The sequence below is a fragment of the Carettochelys insculpta genome, chromosome 25 (genome assembly GCF_033958435.1).
Source record: "Carettochelys insculpta isolate YL-2023 chromosome 25, ASM3395843v1, whole genome shotgun sequence".
NCBI classification, from domain to species: Eukaryota; Metazoa; Chordata; order Testudines; family Carettochelyidae; genus Carettochelys; species Carettochelys insculpta.
Genome location: NC_134161.1, coordinates 3,145,142 through 3,165,163, shown reverse-complemented (window position 1 = coordinate 3,165,163; position 20,022 = coordinate 3,145,142).

Genomic DNA, 20,022 nt, shown 5'->3' with positions numbered 1-20,022 from the left:
TGCACTGGACTCCTGATGGGAACCAGAAATAAGGATGACCCAAGACAACATGCATGGAGTAGAAATGGAGAGCATGAATCACCCTGGGGGCACAATTAAGAGGCTGGCCAGTGACAGACAGAAGTGGAGGACCTTTGTTGCTGCCCTATGTGCCAGTAGGCATAAAGAAAAATGATGATGCCCTCACAGAACAGTGGCATATGACCTCAGCTGAGGAGTGGGTTACTTATACTAGACAGAAGTTGACCGCTGATATGCAATTTTAGTTACGCCAATTGCGTAGCTAAAATTGATTTATCTGCAGTCAACTTCCACGTGTGTTCACACAGAGGAAGTTCAATGGCAAGATTTCTCCTGTTGACCTTCCTTATTCCTCACCTCTTGCAATGATTACAGGGGTCAACACTGACCCCTGGAAGCATCATTTCATGCATGTGTGAAATGAAATCCCGGAAGGTCAACTCTCAGCTGGTCAATCTTCCACTGCAGTGTGGTTCTAGCCTCATGAGGGACTGGTTTCCCCTGGAGGGTGTGGGGAAAATGAAGGTGTGTGAAGTATTTAACGCTTTCCTGTGAATGATTTTTAAATAAAATATTAATGACATGTGTATATAATCTAATTGATTCCTCAGGGCAGTAACCTCTGACAAAATGGGCCCGATTAGGAGATAATTGAGTGTGTTGAATTGCACCCTGACAGAGCTTAATGTCGATAAGGTCCATTATCCTGTGATAATGACCCCTTTGTGTCAGATGTTAGTGCCACTAGGAGATACTTTGCCAGGAATAAATCCTGCCGATTAACTCATTTGCCTAATTACATGGATGATTTTACAAATCACAGAAAACATTTGCATCCTTCATAGAGTCACAAATGAGAGGGGAGCAACAGGTAGGATGGCTGGTTGGTGCTTCTTCAGGCTGCATTGTCCCCTGCAGGGGAACTGCCTGACCCAGGGCTCAGCACTGCTGAAGAGTTAGGGATGTCTATACCAGCAAAGTTACTGCTCTGTAACTTTCTTGACAAAGGGTGTGAAAAAACCCCCCACCCTGAGTGCAACAAGTTACACCTCTGTCAAACACAGGTATAAACAGGCTCCCAGAACTGTTCTCTACTCCCTTTGGGGAGGTGGTTGACCTACAGTGCTGGGAGAGCATTTTTCACCCGTGGGACTTTGTGGGTCCCTCTTCCACCTCGGTCTGGAAGGCAGTCAGAATGGCATGTACCAAACCTGCATGCTAGGTTGCCATTCCTGCAGGGATTTGGATTGGGCTCTCCCTTTGAGGCCCTGATCCTGTACCATGAGCATCATTGTTACCCACTCTAACAGCTTCACCCTTGCTGGCTCCTTCAGAACCAATTGCAACTCTTTGGTCAGTTGAAATACAGCGTCAGATTTTTCTCTGGTGCGGCCCTGTATCTCAGTGCAACGTGTGTGAGAAAAAACATTACAGCTCCACATGGGCAGCAGCCTTATTGTGCCGGTGTAGTGCTTTGGGGTTTCATCCTGTTGCACCGGGTGCCGTACAGACATTTCACACGCACTTTGCACAAGGGTAATGGATAACACAATGTGCAGGAGAACCTCTGTAATCTGTGTGTCCCTGAACTGGGAACACCCATGGTTTGAACCCTGGCTGAAGGGGAAAACAGCTGTGTGCACTGCCGCTCCATCTCACATCCAGCTGTGAGCATGGCAATGCAATGACACTTGTCTCTGGAGGCTTTTCCCCTTCTGTTCCTATAACAGCTGGGGGCGGAGCCTTGGAATGGCAGTGGGTGGAGTCACATGTGCCCTCGAGAGCGCAGCACCAGGTAAGTACCCTGGCCACATCCCTTTCACACACAGACCCTATAGTCCCTCCCAGGCCCAGAAAATTCTACAATCAGGCATGCCCTGCTTGCCAGGGTTGCTGGGTTAAAAAGGTTCAAGCATCTGGGCACGTCCCCCTTCAAAGGGAGAGCTGGTCAAAGAGCCAGATGGAACAAAGCAAGAAGCCTTTGTCAGAAACTAAGGGGATGTCCCCTACGAAACCAAGGGGGAATGTTGGTAGTGGGGCTGTGAGGGGACCTGTGGCAGTGAAGCAGTCAAAAATCTACCAGAAATGTGAGGAACCCTTAGGAAAGAGCTGGCGAATAAGACAGACAATGCCATAGCGCTAGTCTCTAAATGGCTATGTCTACACGTGCACGCGACATCGAAGTAGCTTATTTCGATGTAGTGACATCTATTTCGATGAATAACGTCTACACGTCCTCCAGGGCTGGCAACGTCGACGTTCAACTTCGACGTTGGGCAGCACCACATCAAAATAGGCGCTGCGAGGGAACGTCTACATGCCAAAGTAGCACACATCGAAATAAGGGTGCCAGGAACAGCTGCAGACAGGATCACAGGGCGGACTCAACAGCCAGCCGCTCCCTTAAAGGGCCCCTCCCAGACACACTTGCACTAAACAACACAAGATCCACAGAGCCGACAACTGGTTGCAGACCCTGTGCATGCAGCATGGATCCCCAGCTGTCGCAGCAGCAGCCAGAAGCCCTGGGCTAAGGGCTGCTGCACACAGTGACCATAGAGCCCCGCAGGGGCTGGAGAGAGAGCGTCTCTCAACCCCTCAGCTGATGGCCGCCATGGAGGACCCCGCTATTTCGATGTTGCGGGACGCGGATCGTCTACACGTGCCCTACTTCGACGTTCAGCTTCGAAGTAGGACGCAATTCCCATCCCCTCATGGGGTTAGTGACTTCGACGTCTCGCCGCCTAACGTCGATTTCAACTTCGAAATAGCACCCAACACGTATAGCCGTGACGGGCGCTATTTCGAAGTGGGCGCCGCTACTTCGAAGTAGCGTGCACGTGTAGACGCGGCCAATGCGTGTTATACCCACTCCTTGAATACTACTTGCAGTTTTGGTTGCCCGACCTCAGAAGGGATGCCTGAGAGTTGCAATAAGTATCTGAGAAGGGCAAGAAAACGATGAGAGATATGGAACGGCTTTCCTCTGAGTAGGGATTAAAAATAACAGGACATTTCAGCTTAGAAAGTGATGACTGAAAAAGGGGATATGACAGAGGTCTATGAAATCACAAATAATGTGGAGAAAGGGAATAGGGAAGCGTTATAACATATCACAAGACCCAAGGCTCCAGTGACATTAAGAGACAGCAGCTTTGAAACAAACATAAGGAAGCACTTCTTCACATAGCACAGTTGCCCTGTGGAACTCATTGCCAGGGGATGTTGTGAATACCAAAGGAGTAACTGGCTTGAAAAAATAACTAGATAGGCTCATGGAGGGTGGATCCATCAATGGCTTCTAGCCATGATGGTCACAGATGCAGCCCCATGGTCTGGATGTCCATAAACCTCTGACTGTCAGAAGCTGGGGCTGGACAACAAGGGATGATGACTTGATAAGTGCCCTGTTCTGTTCATTCCCGCTGGTGCATCTTGTACTAGCCATTGTCGGAAGACAGGATCCTGGGCTAGATGGACCACTGGTGTGACCAGTATGGAGGTTCTGACATTCTTATACAACAAGAAGTCCTGTGGCACCTTATAGACTAACAGATATTTTGGAGCATAAGCTCCAATGCATCTGATGAAGCGGGTCTTTGCCCACGAAAGTTTATGCTCCAAAATATCTGTTAGTCTATAAGGTGCCACAGGACTTCTTGTTGTTTTTGAAGATACAGACTAACACGGCTCCCTCTCTGATACTTACACTCTTATGACAGTGCACAGGGTGTTTGCAGATCCTTGCACCTTGCCTCAGTGTGGGGTGGTTCTACTGAGTGCGCTCACTAAAGCAATCAATGGCCTAGGGTTTTGGCCAAGGGGCACGACTGGCCAGGCAGTGACAGTGCAGCAAAGGTCCCTCCATGGGCACAAAGGGACTCTCTGCTTTGACAGGGGCAGCGGGCGCAAAAACAGCGATGGCCTCTCTCCCTCTGGCAAATGCGCCTGTGTTGTAAGCTGTAATCTTCTGCCCAGTTCTCCAGACCTCAGCAGAGCATCTCTCCACTCTTCTGGTGCAAGCTAGCCTTCAGCCGCAGGTTTTCTGGAGAGAGAGACCATGTGCAGTTTAAGATTGGTGGTTATTGTGGTATAACTATCCCGTGGTGCGTGCGCAAAAGAGACTGCTCACAATCCTCTGCAAAATCATCCCTCTTCTCCTTCCCTGCTCCTGTTTAAACTAGAACAGTTGTTTTTATTTGAACCCTATTTCCTGCCTATTTTTTCCCCTCCCTACTCTCAGACCCTGAGCTCATGGAAGGTTTGGTGTGGGCGCCTCAGAAAGGTCTCAGGCTCTAGCACTAGTCTCTGGTTGATGGAAAACTGATAACATCCTGGCAGCTTAGAAGGATGTGTTTGCACACATGGAGAAAACTAGGACCAATCCATCCATTGCAGCCAGAGCCTCAGAAGCGTATTAAAAATGTGGTGGATTTTCTTATTATTTCAGCTGAATTTGAAAGGAGGATGAGCTATGGGACTGAGCAGAGGTGAAATCTTACCTCTTCTTCAGGGAATGGCCTGCAGAGCTGCAGCTTTAACTCCTTGCTCATATATTTTTTTCGAAGACTTCTCAGAGGCCACAGATACTTCTTCAGAGAGGCAGGATTGTGAAACCTGCTGCCTAGAAATGAGCTTTCTTCGAAATCATATTTTAGGTGAACTTTCAAGCAGAGCTGTGCAAACAATATTCCCCCCATGCACACAACTTGCTGGTAGTTCTGAAAAACTGAAAAAAAAAAAAAAAGAAAAAAGAAAAAAAGGTCAGTGGGAACCAAGACCAGAATTTGTCAGAGTTTTCAGTGAATCGAAAAAGAAGGAAAATGTTGTTTCGGGTTAAACCAAACCTTTTGTTGTGAGCACTTTTAAACTTTTTAAAAATAAAATCAAAGGCATGGTGGGTCTGAAGTCATAAAACTGAGGTGGAGGAGTTAACAGCACAAGTGTCTTCTAACAGTGCAGGGGTTAGTGGGCTCACCTTAGAGATGTGTGATGCTCGTGCAAAACTTTGCTCTGAAGCAAGCGGTTTTAATCAGGTCTCTCTGAGCTGAGCACCTGAGCTTTGGCTGTCCAGCTTTTCTACTTTATATTAAAAATACCTGAATAATCACTAGGTCTATGAGCACACAAGTGATTCCCTAGCCTAGGACATTCAAGGGGGACAGGGAACATGCTGCTTTCTAAGGTGCCTAGTGGAGTGGAGCTTTTTTGAAAATATGACCCCAGAAGTGGGTTCTGAGTGACTGAGAATCCAACTCCCAGCTCTTTTGAAACTGCAGCTTTAAGTGGTTTACTCTAATTCATTCAAAAAGTCTGTGACAGAGATAGAAATTGAATCCAGAGATAGAAATTGATAGAAATTGAATCCAGGTTTCACAAGAGCTAACCCAGTGCTACATCTGCAAAACCATAAAGTGTTTGTATGCGTTTCTTCTACATTCCTCTCACACTGGAAAAAAAAACAGATTATTGATAACAAATGTTCTTTAAGAAGCTTTATCATACAGGCCGGCATCCCACATGGAGAGAGGAAAACTCCTCTGTCGCCTCATTTTTTCCCTTTGCTACCCTTTTGGTATCCAGTCATCAATCACTACCTTGGTCAGCATACCAGAACTCACTGTCCCTGAGCTCTGTCTTAGGACAGAGTGGGGTTTTGCTGTGGATCATCAGCCTTAGTTTCCTTTAGTCTTCTTCAGCTCTGCTCAGCCCCTTGTGTCTTCTGGAATCCTCTGGCTAAGTCACTAGTGAAAAGCCCACTTCTGCTGGCAAACACAGCCCCCAAATGAACACAAACCACAGAAATGTTACACCAGTTTCTAACTAGGCTCCAAGTAGCTCTGGTGCTATGACTTTGTAGCACTTCCGTGTAGACTATCCCGACAGCAACGAGTGGGGTCCCGGAAGCATACTTCCATTGATCTGGCACTGTTTACACCAAGAGTTAGGTCAGCATAGGTCCATCTCTCAGGGTGTGGTAAGTGAATGTATGTTTTCAATGTAGACTAGCCTGGAATCAAGTATCAGAGAGGTAGCCATGTTTGTCTGTATCTTCGAGAACAACAAGAAGTCCTTTGGCACCTTATAGACGAAGCGGGACTTTGCCCACAAAAGCTCATGCTCCAAAATATCTACTAGTCTGTAAGGTGCCACAGGACTTCTTGTTAGCCTGGAATCAAACATTCTTCAACCTCTTCAGGTTTCTTTTCCTACCTGTGGTCAGCCCCTACTGGTTGTTAGCTGATTCTTTGAAGCAGACGCTCCCAGGCCTTTCTGCAAGTGTTTGTGTTGTGTTGTGTTGTGTTGACTGCTTTTGTTGCAGGATGGCTACTTTTAAATCTGCTCCTGAGTATCCAGGGAGATTGAAGTGTTCTACAGGTTTTTGTGTTACCATTCCTGATATCTGGTTTGTGTCCATTTATTTTTTTATGTAGAGACTGTCCCGTTTAGCCAATGTATATGACACATTGCTGGCACATATTACATTGGTAGATGTGCAGGTGAATGAGCTCCTAATGATGTGGTCGATGTGGTTAGGTCCTGTCATGGTGTCGCGGGTGTAGATATGCAGGCAAACTTGGCACGGAGGTTTGTTGTGTAGCCAAAGCCAGAGAAGCCTGTCGGGACAGTAGCTACCCACTGCAGAATGCTGAGAAGAGAACCAGAGTGTCACAACTTAGGATGCAAGTAGGGGAGACAAGGGAATGGAGAAGAAACTGATGAGGTGTACATTGGAAGCTGGTAGATATTTCTTCTTCTTTTTTGATTTTCAGAAGGGAAATGTCATTTGTACAAATTGCCAGTCAGTGCCAGCTCAGGAGAGACCTTATAAGAGGAAGCTGGAGCCCTCCCCACTTTTCATGTGAAAGGATGTCCTTTTTATTCTGAGCAAGGAGTAACTAGTGAGAAAAGGAACCACTGTCAGCTTCTCTCCCGGACAAATTGTTTCCCGCAGTCAGACGTGGCTCAGCTTTAACAATCACACATTCCTGAGGTGAGCCAAAGTTTCCTGTGCTCTGTGGCAGCCGCTGCCTCCCTCCTCACGAGCCTTCTCTCCTTGACTGCAAGCTTTTAAAGCAAACCCCAGATAAGTAACTAGCCGTCCTTCCGATTTGTATCTGGCCAGAATGATTTACTGAGCTGGTGTCTCAGAGAACGCAGTGCTCTGCTTCTCAGGCGGCAGAAAATGCCTCAGTGCCTAAATGAAATGACCCCGCTGAAGTGCGAGGTTAAAGAAGTGTGATGCTCTTGTTTCTCTGCTCTTCTGCATCAGATGGACTGCTGTCTCGCTGTGCCCCTTCCTCTTCCCAGTGTGGGTGGGGGAGATCATGGGCAGCAGTAGGGTTTGAAGCCACGGACTGTTATTAAACAAAGAGGTGTCACAGACAGTGGGTGCAGAAAGGCAACTGAAGCTCCCACATGTCCCGGAAAGTAAGTCCTGTGGCACCTTCTAGGCTAACAGAAATTTTGGAGCATAAGCTTTCACGGGCAAAGACCCGCTTCATCAGATGCACCTGATGAAGCGGGTCTTTGCCCACGAAAGCTAATGCTCCAAAATTTCTGTTAATCTAGAAGATGCCACAGGACTCCTTGTTGTTTTTGAAGATATAGACTAACACGTCTACCTCTCTGATACTGGAAAGTAAGGTAGCTGCAGGGTGCTTCTTTTGCCCGATAAGCACACAGTCTGGCACCTTGAGATTTTTGCTGGAGTACTCATTCACTCCCCATCAAAAAAGCAGCTAATTCAGTGGGAGCAAGAAATACAAAAGCCAAATAGCAGGCCACTGAATAACAGAAGGAGCTGGTCTGCATGGAAATTGCATCAGCCAATTTCCATCACTAAGTGACATGAAAATCCACATCCCTGAGAAATGTATCTGTGCTGACCTAAGCCTGGGTGTAGACAATGCTAAGTCAACAGTTGGATTCTTGCAGTGTAAGTAAGTGTAGAGGAACCCCAAACTGCTCATCTCCAGGATGCTGGCTTTGGGTATTTGAGGTGCATTTCAAGGACGGTTCATGGTGGGCCTTGTTAACCGAAATGGCTTCATTCGCCTGTGGTAATAACTCATTCTCACTCTGGGCTTGTAGGCCAGGAGCTCCACTGTGAGGAGCTTAAAATGGTACAATAAATTGCAGAACAACTCTCTAGCTGACTGGCGCAGCTTTACCTCTGCATGCATGCGCTCAGTCGGATTCCTGCCCTGACATCTCTCTAGTCTTCCAGCCTCTCTGGTGCCCCAGCCTGTGACCCCTGACACTATTTCTTGCTGTCCCAGCATCTGAACCCCATCTCTGCCTCTAGACATCCCTGGCATTGTAATTGCTAAGAATCTCAAAAACTATACACAATTAGCCTCCCAGCTCCATAAGATAGAGCAGGACGACTGCTCCCATTTTACAGATGGGGAGCTGAGCCATGGAGCCACAAAGCTATTGAGACTTCTGACTCCTGATTTCAGCGGGGCAGGGGGAGGTAGATGCCTCAATTTTTCTCATGATCCAGCCTTAAACAACTTGCCCAGCGTCACCCAGAATGTGTCTGGCAGAGCAGGAACAGACCCTCGGTCTCCTGCAGCTCACACAAGCACTCCAACCACTCCACTGAGCTGTTCCTAAAAGTCACATCTCTCTGTGTCTGCCACAGTCTTGGCAACAATTGTAACCTGGAGACAGTACATCACTCCCCATGCCAGGGGTCTGCAACCTGTGGCTCTGGAAACAGAGGTGGCTCCTTAAGGACTTCTTTGTGGTTCCTGGCGCTATAGTTGGAAAGTGAAAAAACAAAATAAAACAAAACAAAAACAAAAAAACTGCCCCCTCGAACAACTGCCTGATAATTTTCGATAAACAGTGAACATCTAAAGGCCCAGCAGTGAACAACTCGTATCAAATTGCAAACAATATGGGGTCTCCAAATGTTGGCTAACTCCTCCTTTAATGTGTGCAGTGCATTGTGGGATATGTGTGTGTGCTGTTCTTAAAATAAGGATTACAAAAAGTATCATCTGAAGTGATTAATTAAGGACCATCTCATATTCACACACAGGAGTGTAGCTGCTCTTGAATTATTGAGGGTTTTTTTACCGAGTTCGAAAAAGCATGGCTCTTCCGGTTGCTGACCCCTGCCCCAGCCCCACCTAGGAGGGGCAGACCATATGGGGCAGGCAGGGTGCTGTGCTTGGTGTGCAGCTCCACTCCTCCTGGATTCTTTGGAAGCAGGCAAATGCCTCTGCTTCACTGATCTGAGCTAGCTGTCTGTCTGCCTATGCCTTAATACTAGTGGCCTCATTAGTTCGGGAAAAGAGTTGCTGAAGTCCATTTCTAAAATGTAGCCGGGAGAAGCAGCAAAATCAATATCTCTGCAGAGTCACAGAGGGGACGGATGGGACACAGGGGCAAGTTTAGATAATTGATGAGCTTAAAAACACTGTTCGTAACATCTGTGCTCATGTTAAATACATAATTGTGCCCATCAAATTCTGATTAACTTGGTGAGATGCTTTTCATTTACAGCTCCTTTCCCTGCTCCCACTGCATCACTGGGGCCTCTGTGCTGCAGGGCCCAGACAAGCTTGTGTTCCATTAACAAGGACGTCTAGCCAGCTGCTTCTTGTACAGGCAATGGCCCTGGGGCTTGGAGGAGGGTTTGAGTCAGCCCCTCAACTCTCCAAATCCAGGGTTATCCCCATGAGCTCTTGCAGTGTCAAGTGGTGATGTGGATGGCAAATTTCCCTTGAAACGGACAGTTAAGGAGCCAAAACCAAAAGAGATTTGCCCTGGTCTAATTCTCTGTTGTCATCCAGCTCAGCGGTTTTGACCATGCTCCTGAGGATTCTCCCCTGCTACCTCCATCTCGGAAGGAATGTTGATAAATTGGAGAGGGTTCAAAGAGAGTCTTGTGAATGACTAAAGCGTTGGAAAACTGCCTCATAGCGATCCACTCCCCGAGCTCAATCTGTCATAAGCATAAGTGAATGTGTGCCCCGAGTAGACATAAAAACCTAGTGTTTGAATCTCCCCTGAGGGGATGCACAAGTGCCCAGTTTATAGGGAACACTGCTGGTGAATTGATTCCAACCTCTGAGTACTTAAATATGGAACTAAACTTTGATAACAGAGAGTTCTACAGCTGCAGATGAAGGAACAACATTATCCCAGGGGCGAGTGGAAGCTGAAACTAGACAAATTCAGAAACAAAATCAGGATCTCATTTTTGACCGTGACCATTGGAACCTCTTACAAAGAATTGTGGTGAATTCTTCGTCCCTGAGAATTTTTAAATCAAGATTGGCTGTTTTTCTAAAAGATCTGGTCTCGGAATTAACATGTGGGAATTCTATGGCCTGTGTTATACCTGACTTTATAATCTGTAAACCTCACAGCCCTTCCTTAACTTGCTCCTCTTCAAAGTATTCTGAGTACCAATCTCCTTCAATGGATTATTTTTATTGTGAAGTTTCACACTCTGTTGCATTTGAGAATATCCAAGGAACTGACAGATGCATTCGCCTGTCCCTATTTTTTTTCTCTCTCCTTGTTGCTCCCCTCTCCTTCTGTGTTTTACACAGAGCCTAAGTTAACATAGTTGCTCTCAACGAGAATCTTAGATTTGCATAGCCAATGTGTATCTGGCCAATGGGAGCATTCGCGTCTCTGAGCCCTGATGCTGAGGTGAAGAGTGTGCACAGAACATAACGCGATTGGTTGGTGAACTGCTGGTCAAGCTGGCCAAGCGCAGCGTTTATATAGACCCTACAAAAATGGGAAAATGGGAAAAAAACAGTGGTAGATTCCCATATTTCAGACCTGGCAGACTTTTCCTGTCAGATTTCAACGACGATAAGAAATTCTATTTTATGAAACATGATGGTACCAAGAACCTCCCACTAAGATCGAGGCTGCGCATGGTGTCAGTTGCTGCCCAGACATAAGAGCTTCCAATCTATGCAGTGAGACAAACCAAAGGGGAGAGGAAGGATGTCTGGGTATCCTTGGCCTACAGATGGGCATGTGACACACAAACACGCAGCTGAGCAATGTGAGCCAGAGCGGGAACTGGAAGGGGATCTCCTAAGTTTCAGACTGGTCCCTTATCCGCAATCCCGTCCCTCATCTCATCTAACCAAAATATCAGCAGCCCTCCAGTAATAGCCCAGCCTGTGTGCAGAAGTGAGTATTATTCTACCAATGTCATACAAGGGAGACCAAGGCACAAGTGAGGAAGAGATTTACCAGAGGCCAGGCAGTGAGGCTACAACAAAATCTGAGCTCCTGATTCCCAGCAAAAAATGATTGTGACCAATTATTTCTTCCTTGTGCTTGAGCCCTTGTGCTGCCGCTAACATCCCACAACAGCGGGGCCTTTCCTTCCTTTAACCCTTCGAAGCCTTGGGGTCCTTCGTCTCCTACGTTATTGCACCGTCCCAGTTTCCCTTTTTCTTTTCTCTAGCAATTTTTTTCCTTACAAATTTTGCATTTTCAGCCGGCTTGTCATATTTCCTACTGGATTGGGTGTTTAATTAAAATCATAATTAAAACTGATCTCCTCATTAGCATGCACCTGCTCTGCTGCTCACGTCCCGGCATTCCATTAGCCGCTGAAGATGTCAAGTCTGACAGGCGAGAATGAGACCCCGGCCATCAACCCCTGACAGAACTTCCCAGCAATAACATCTGGACTGTAGGAACCCTTCTGCCAAAGCATTCGTGGGTAGGAGGGGCTGGTGGTGGTGAAGGATGGCGATGTGGTTGCTAGAGAAACAATGAACACTTAGCACAGAGATGCCTGCCAGGGATGGTCTGAGGTATGCTGCTTTCCTGCTCTTTCCTTACATAAGCATGCAGCTGATAACCTGACCCTGTTGCACTTGTTTGAACCAAGCCCCTGTTCTAGACGTGTGCTACCTTCCCCCTTTCAGAAGGTGGTACAGTGTATCCTTAGGATCTGCCTGAAACCAAACACACAGCATCATCCATCTAAAGGGGCTTCACAGTCATCACTAAGGTTATGGGAGAAGAAAGAGCTAGGCCATTTCTCTATATCACTGCAAGCAATGAACCAGCAAAGCCAGTAGACAGGCCCGGCCTAAGGGCAAGGCCAGGAGGTGCTTGCCTGAGGTCTTGTGACTTCAGTTGATTAGAGCATCCCCTGCCCACCAGCCAGGCCTGTTGTCAACGTGTTGCCTTGGGCCCTGCTGGGCCAGTTCTGCCAGTAGGATAACACAGTGCTCCCGGGTTTCATTGCTCGTGGGACACACTTCTGAGCTACTCCTTGAGGGTTCTGCGCTTTGTGGCAGTTAAAAAGATGCCTCAGAGGCTCACTGCGCCCCTTTTGCTCTGCGTCCTCATTTTCCCCGGGGTGGGGCACAGCCTAATGAGCCATTCTCATCATCAGCACGGTCAGAAGCAGGGGGATTATGGAGGAATTACCTTCCCCTGAAACATGAATTCTGTACACTGTTGCTGCAGGCAGGAGAGGATGAACTACTGGGTTAGGTGAAGCAAAGGCCTGCATCTGGCCTGGCAAACCTTCAAATACAATCTACTAATAGTGGACTATATGGACATTTATTGTATCCCCAAAATGATATTAAGCAGAGAAAGCTCTGCACCAAAGCCCTGGGCCCACCACCTTCAAACCCATGGTGGTGCTTGAAATCCTGGTCTACAGCAGGGCCCAAATTTTGCCAATGGATTTATAGTTGAACCCTCTCATCCAAGGCTCCCAGTTGAGGACTAACACCACCATCCTCTTCCTCTTCAGATTCACACTTGCGTAAATTGGCCATCACTCTCTTGGCGTCTCTGGCCCAGATCCAGTAACTCAGCACTGCTTCCTTGACGAAAATGGTATGTGGTGCAGTGTGCTGTTTTTGTTTTCTGGTAGCTCCAAAGTGGGTCTAGCAACTTCTTTCTGTGGTTCCTATTGTAATTTTAGTTCTGGTAATTTATCACACCTTTCCTCATTCAGGAGGTCTGACTTGCTTGTACAATGCAGAATGAATCTGCAGCAATGCAAAAACTGTATCATTAGGGTGTAGCCGTCCTTAAATTAGCAGACGTTTTGGAATATTAGCTTTGGTAGGCAAAGACCCACTTCATCAGATGCATCTGACATAGTGGTTTTTGCCCACAAAAGCTTATGCTCCAAAAATCCTATTAGTCTATAAGGTGCCACAGCACTTCTCATTGCTTTTGTGGACACAGACTAAGGCCGTGTCTACTCGTGCCCCAAACTTCGAAATGGCCACGCAAATGGCCGTTTCGAAGTTTACTAATGAAGCGCTGAAATGCATATTCAGCGCTTCATTAGCATGCGAGCGGCCGCCGCACTTTGAAATTGACGCTCCTCGCCGCCGCGCGTCTCATCCAGACGGGGCTCCTTTTCGAAAGGACTCCGGCTACTTCGAAGTCCCCTTATTCCCATCAGCTCACAGGGCAACCCCTGTGATACCTGTCCTTAAATTGTTAAGGCTACTTTTGGATTGCAGCGATCAAATGCCAGACACAGGGACCTTTTAGCAATAAGAGGCAATGCTGATGGAAACCAAAGAGGAACCCTATGAATTTTTGGATCTTCCAAAGTTGATGTTGTTGGCGAATAACTTGCTGGTCTGAGAGAAGGAACCACATGGGATATGGTGGGCAATACGTGAGGTGGTTTATTCCAGAACTAGGGATTAGCATAATGTTTCATACGTACTCATTATAAACAGTGAATGGAAAGCAGACATTTCCAGCTCATAGAAAGACATGAAAAGGAAACAAACAAACAAAGCCCAAAGCTGACCAGATAATGGTACTATTTTTTCCATGCTTCAAAAGGTCAATATCTCCCATAAATAAGGAACGGAACATGTGAACATTATAAAGAAACACCATTAGTGGCCAGATAGCAGCACAGTATCTTGGCAGGGGATATGATTTATGGGACTGCCTCATTTGTATGCCGGCTGGGGCATACTACTATTTAGCAAAATAGAGAAAAGGGGACTCTGCTGTTTATGCGGGTTAGGAGAGCGCAGCACGCTGGTGGATTGGAGAAAAGAGAACGCTGGATGGGGAGGGCCAGATCCTCAACTGGTAAAAATGGTCATAGCTCAACTGAAGTCAACAAAGCTTTGATGACAGCAGAGGATCTAGAAACGTGGCCCTATCCCTGTCTGTGAGGATACCGCTAATCCTACAAGCTAGACTCAGAGAACCAAATCCCGAGGTTCTTAACTCACACAAACTTCCAGCGTTTCTAATGAGATTTTGCCCGACTAAAGATTAGTCAATATGGGGCCATGCGAGAATTAAGCATGGATCCTTGCGTGCTTTGTGACAGAGGAGAAAGAGGGCTATTACACACAGGGATACACACTCACGGCAAAAGCATGTCAGACGGAAGCCTGAAGCCAAGTGTTGCATTTACAATTTAGAGGAATGAAAGGATCCATTTTTCACTTGCTCTAAGTAAACATTTGTCATTTCTTTTCTAATTACACAATTACGTAAATGTGTGATATTAGTAAATGAAAGCCTGAAGATGTTCAATAAAGAATCACTTAAATAAATAAATGCTGGAAAGCAATTATGTCACTGGGTTTAGTTTAAAAAACAACTGTCCCTGTCTGTTCAGAATAAAAAGCAATGAAAGAGAAAACCAGGAGAAGGAAGGCTGACAAAACCTCAAAATAGACACAGACGTGGCATTAAGTAACCCAAAGGAATTGATTTTCGCGCTGATGCTATGGGGGACGAGAATTATGTCAATGCAAGTGACAGACTGTTCTCCAAAGGTTCAGTTTGGACTTTGCAGAATTGCTTTGCTTGGTTTCAGAAGCTCAGGGGTAATTCTTCTTGTCCAGCTGTCCAGTGGAGACTCTAGAACTTGAGTACCACCCACAGGACTGACTGTTGAGAACCCAGGCACAAAAACCTTGGGCGGGAGATTGGTATTTAGATTACAACAGCCCGTTGCCAAATGTAGATTCCTCAGCTACTATTAGAGCCTTAATATGGAATCACAGCACTCTGAGGTGTCTTGCCACCCTGGTGAACCTCCCTTTTGACAGCTGGTCTCTTACTCCAAGAGTTACAGCAATATTCAGGTTATTTCCCAGTCCCAAAAGTCCACTCCGTTACTCCAGGTAAATTACTTTTTAGATCTCATCCCAAAGACAACACTGGTAGCCAGTCCTTAAGTAAAAACAACAAGAAGTCCTGTGGCACCTGACAGACTAACAGATAATTTGGAGCATAAGCTTTCGTGGGCAAAGACCTGCTTTGTCAGATGCATGAATGGTGGTGGGAGTTTCAGAGGAGGGCATAAACAGGGAGTCTCAGTCAAGGGGAGGGCCAAAGTTGACAAGGTCTGTTCAGTCATGGAGGATGTGGCCCATTATCAGCAGTTGATGTGGAGGTGTGAACATCAAGAGCAGAGAAACTGCTTTTGTAATTGGCCAACCACTCCCAGTCTCTGTTCAATCCTTGGTTGATAGAATCAAAGTAGACTATATACAGATTTATTAACAGGAAAAGGAAATACAATTTACAAGGTTAAAGCAGATAAACATAGATGCACACAAATGAGTTCCAATTAAGTTTCAAGAAGAAATTTAAATGTCTATAATAAGCAAACTCTACGTGTTCTTTATGGCTAGCCCAGACTGAGCACTGGGGATCTCTTGCTTATGCTTGGAGTCCAAACAGAATAAAGATGCTATTCCTCCTCATGCTCTGATGTGTAAACTGAGCTCAGGAGAGGAATTAAAAAAAAAATTTGTTTATATGCCTCATCTTCTCAGAGTGGGGGTGGGGGCAAAGTGAAGTTTTTTTATTGTTTTTAATATTGCACATTAGTGCATCTCATGTCACTGGGCCTTGTTGGACAAGATGTAACACCTTCTGTTCACGACCAGCATTTCACACCAATTAATGAAGTGGAAAGCAACCTGTGGCCCATCAGAGTTCTCCATGTCTACCATTACCCATGGTAGGTTTGCCAGATGCCACTGGTTTCTGTTTGCATAGTTTTTTTCTTTTCTACCGATATTACTAAATTAACATGCACGTAAAGCCAGGGCACATGAAGAAAGGCGTGTGCTGACTGCACGCAACTTTGACAGTGAGAACCAGTGCAACCAATCAAAGCACTGCTGCGGTTCAACAGGCACACCCCAGAAATTCTAGCAGTTAGCAAAACTACCCTATCCAGACGAACACCTTTGTTTCAGCAATCTTGCAAGTGACTCAGATGGAGGGCCATGCATGCAGCCCACTCACTGAGGTTGCCCATGGTTGAACTAATGTCTGTTTCCTGTCTGAAGATTTATGAAGTTCCAGAGGCTTACAATAAAAATGCTCCAATATTACTTTGTAATATGGAAGACAGATGTAATAACTGAGATTCGTGCATGCAGAAACTTAAAAGTGTTCCACAAATTCTAAACACTAAGCACATTCTTATCAGTCTAATACCTATTTTAACACTACTAATGCACAGGTGTGCCAGATTGAGTCCAGGCAGGTAACTGTCAGTGTTCATCTGTTGATGGGGCACCGTGGTAGGAGCTGTCACCTGGTCTGCCACACCTGGATGCACCTGTCATGGTTGTTCTTAGCACTTCCTCAATCTCTCTGACTTGAAAACATGCTAAGGGCAAATTTCCAGAAGGATCATTGTCTAGTGCAGCGACAGACAACCTAGGCTACTGAGTGGGCCATGTTAATGAGCAACCTTCATCTCAGTGCACTGCAAAGCCGTGTCTACACGTGCACGCTACTTCGAAGGAGAGGCACTAACTTCGAAATAGCGCCAGTCACGGCTACATGCGTCGGGCGCTATTTCGAAGTTAACTTCGACGTTAGGCGGCGAGATGTCGAAGTCGCTATCCTCATCAGGAGATGGGGATAGTGCCCTACTTCGACGTTCAACGTCGAAGTAGGGACCGTGTAGTCATTGTGCGTCCCGCAACTTCGAAATAGTGGGGTCCGCCATGGCGGCCATCAGCTGAGGGGCTGAGAGACGCTCTCTTTGCAGCCCCTACGGGGCTCTGTGGTCACCGTGGGCAGCAGCCCTTAGCCCAGGGCTTCTGGCTGCTGCTGCTGCAGCTGGGGATCCATGCTGCAGGCACAGGGTCTGCAACCAGTTGTCGGCTCTGTGGATCTTGTGTTGTTTAGTGCAACTGTGTCTGGGAGGGGCCCTTTAAGGGAGCGGCTTGCTGTTGAGTCCGCCCTGTGACCCTGTCTGCAGCTGTGCCTGGCACCCTTATTTCGATGTGTGCTACTTTGGCGTGTAGACGTTCCCTCACAGCGCCTATTTCGATGTGGTGCTGCCCAACGTCGAAGTTGAACATCGACGTTGCCAGCCCTGGAGGACGTGTAGACGTTATTCATCGAAATAGCCTATTTTGATGTTGCTCCATCGAAATAAGCTACTTCGATGTAGGCTTCACGTGTAGACGTAGCCCAAGTGTCATAAACAAGATGCTCTCCTGGGATAGGGTAGTTTTGCTAACTGCATTTGCATACCCTCAAAAACAATGAGAAGTCCTGTGGCACCTTACCGATTAAAAGATTTTTTGGAGCATAAGGTTTCGTGGGCAAAGACTTGCTTTATAGTTGCATCTGATGAAGTGGGTCCTTTCCCACGAAAGCTTATGCTCCAAAAATCTGTTCGTCTAAAAGGTGCCACAGGACTTCTCACTGTTTTTGTGGGTACAAACTAACATGTACCTCGAACTCGTGGGGTGTGCCAGCTGAAGCGTAGCAGTGCTTTGATGGGAGGCAGAGGGAATGCGGGGCTCTCACAGTCAACACTGCGTGCAATCAGCATGCTCCTCGCTTCACACGCCCTTGCTTTATTTGTGTGCCGCTTAAGTAACACCAGTGGGAAGAAACTACATGGGTAGAGGCCAGCAGAATCTGGCAATCCTGTGCGTGAGCAGCAGGAAACAAAATGTCTTTCAGGCCACCCACAGAACCCTGATGGTTGTCCGCCACTGGTCTCGTGGTCAAAGTGAGAGACCGAGAGCCAGGATTCCTCACGACTAACCATAACTCAGACACTGATTCACTGGGGGAATCATCAACCCATGGTGCCTCAGTTTCCCCTACTGGGTAACATAGCTGTTAATATTTAACCAGCTCATTGGCCTCTCTGTCACCAGTGTTTAGTTGAGAAGACTTCCAGGGATCCTGGCAGGAAAAGAGCAACCATCAGCATGTGTGCAGCAAGCCACACAGCACCCCAGACACGCTGTGAGGGATAGTACACCTGAGTCTATTGAGCTGGCTCCAGAGGCAGCTTGGGAGCCCAAAGCCAGATAGCCCTGCTGGTCTGATGACTATGTAGGAGCTCCTGGTTGTGGCAGAGGTTCTCTCTCATCCTGTCCACCAGGGTGAACAGGTGAGGTTATCAGCTGAACAGAAAGTTTGTAGCACTTGGCTGGAAATCTGGAACCTCATAATAAACTTACCACAGGGAAGGTGTGCTAAGGGACCAAGTGTTGTTGCCATGGTCCTGTCTCGTCTACTTCCAGCCTCAGCTGACACCCAGTTGTGCAGAGACATCAATAAAGTGACCCTCACTCACCTCCCATATTGTTGAGTTTGAATGCTGGGTTTGAGCCAGGAGGGGGCTGGGGCTGTTGTGAAAAGAACGGAAGAGTCTCAGACGGGCTCGGTCTCAAATGTGCGAAACCCGCAGAGGCCACCGAACGAATCTGAGGTACAGACCTGAAGGAGGACAGGCATATGGTGCAAAGCACACACATAGCTCTTGAGTATGGAATCTGGACTATCTAGAGGGCTCATTCCTGTGAGGTGCTGAGCACGCTGTCCCCATTCCAGCATTCTCTCAGCTTTAAGTACAAGTAGTTGCGTTGATTTCAGTGGTGCCATGAGCATACTTGACGTTAATCATGTGCTTTGAAGAATCAGGGCCAGTGTACTGTGCTTGTTGCAGGACCTTCTCCCTAAAAGAAAGGAGAATGTCTCTCCCACCCTGCCTCCTGGCTTACATAGAGCTGTACGGCATTGAATTAGGCATGCAGGGAAGTCTACATCTCCGCTTAATGTTTGCCTATGCAAGGAGCTAAATATTCATTGAGTAATTAGCCAGTTCAGATTAGCGGTATGAAAAGACAATTCCTTCTAATTACAAGGGATGTCAGTTAGAAGATGCCGCACAAGAATGTCAGTCGCAACAGAAAAGCAGCAATAAAACGGTATATAGAGAGACATTGTCCTTGCTTTGATTCACATTCAAAAAAAAACCCCCAAAACATAAACAAACAAAAAAATCCCCCACGTTACTTTAGATAATTAAATATTTATCAGAGCTGAGGAAATAAAACCCATGTAGTGTATCAGGCTAGTTAAAATCTTACTCTCTCTTTAATTCCTCTTACAATTGCTTTATTGTTTCCATGCCTTCCCCAGACATGGGGATTCTGGTGTCTGCAGAAATAGCTTGTGAACCTTGCAGAGTAACTGCTCACTTGGTCTGGGGCAAGTGGGGTGTGAGGGACAAATTATTGAGAAGGACTTTCCCTTGCAGTCACTAATTCCAGGTCTCCCTTTTCCTTCCTTCAATATTCCAGTGCTCATGATGATAATCTGTCAGGGGAGCAGTGGACAATAGAAATCCCTTCACCAATGCCTACCACTATCTCAGAGATTGTGCACAGTGTTTTCTTCCTCCTTGGTAAGGGCTGCCACGAACTGTATCTAATCAAGATGAATTCATCAAAGCTTTTTCTGTTCAGTTCAGGGCATTGCCTCAGCGGAGGGACGACTCGCTTGACCAAGGTGCTGACTTTGGACTTCCAAGTTTCTGGTGGCAGCCTCCACTATGTTAAGGTTTAGGACATCCCACCTGTGGATGGGTCACCCTGAGATGGTCAAATCCATGCAGATGTCTGATTTTTCACGAGGCGTGACCCATGCTGACAACTATTGTGATCCAGAAACTTGCAGTGATCAGTGGGGAAATGCAAGGGAATCGAT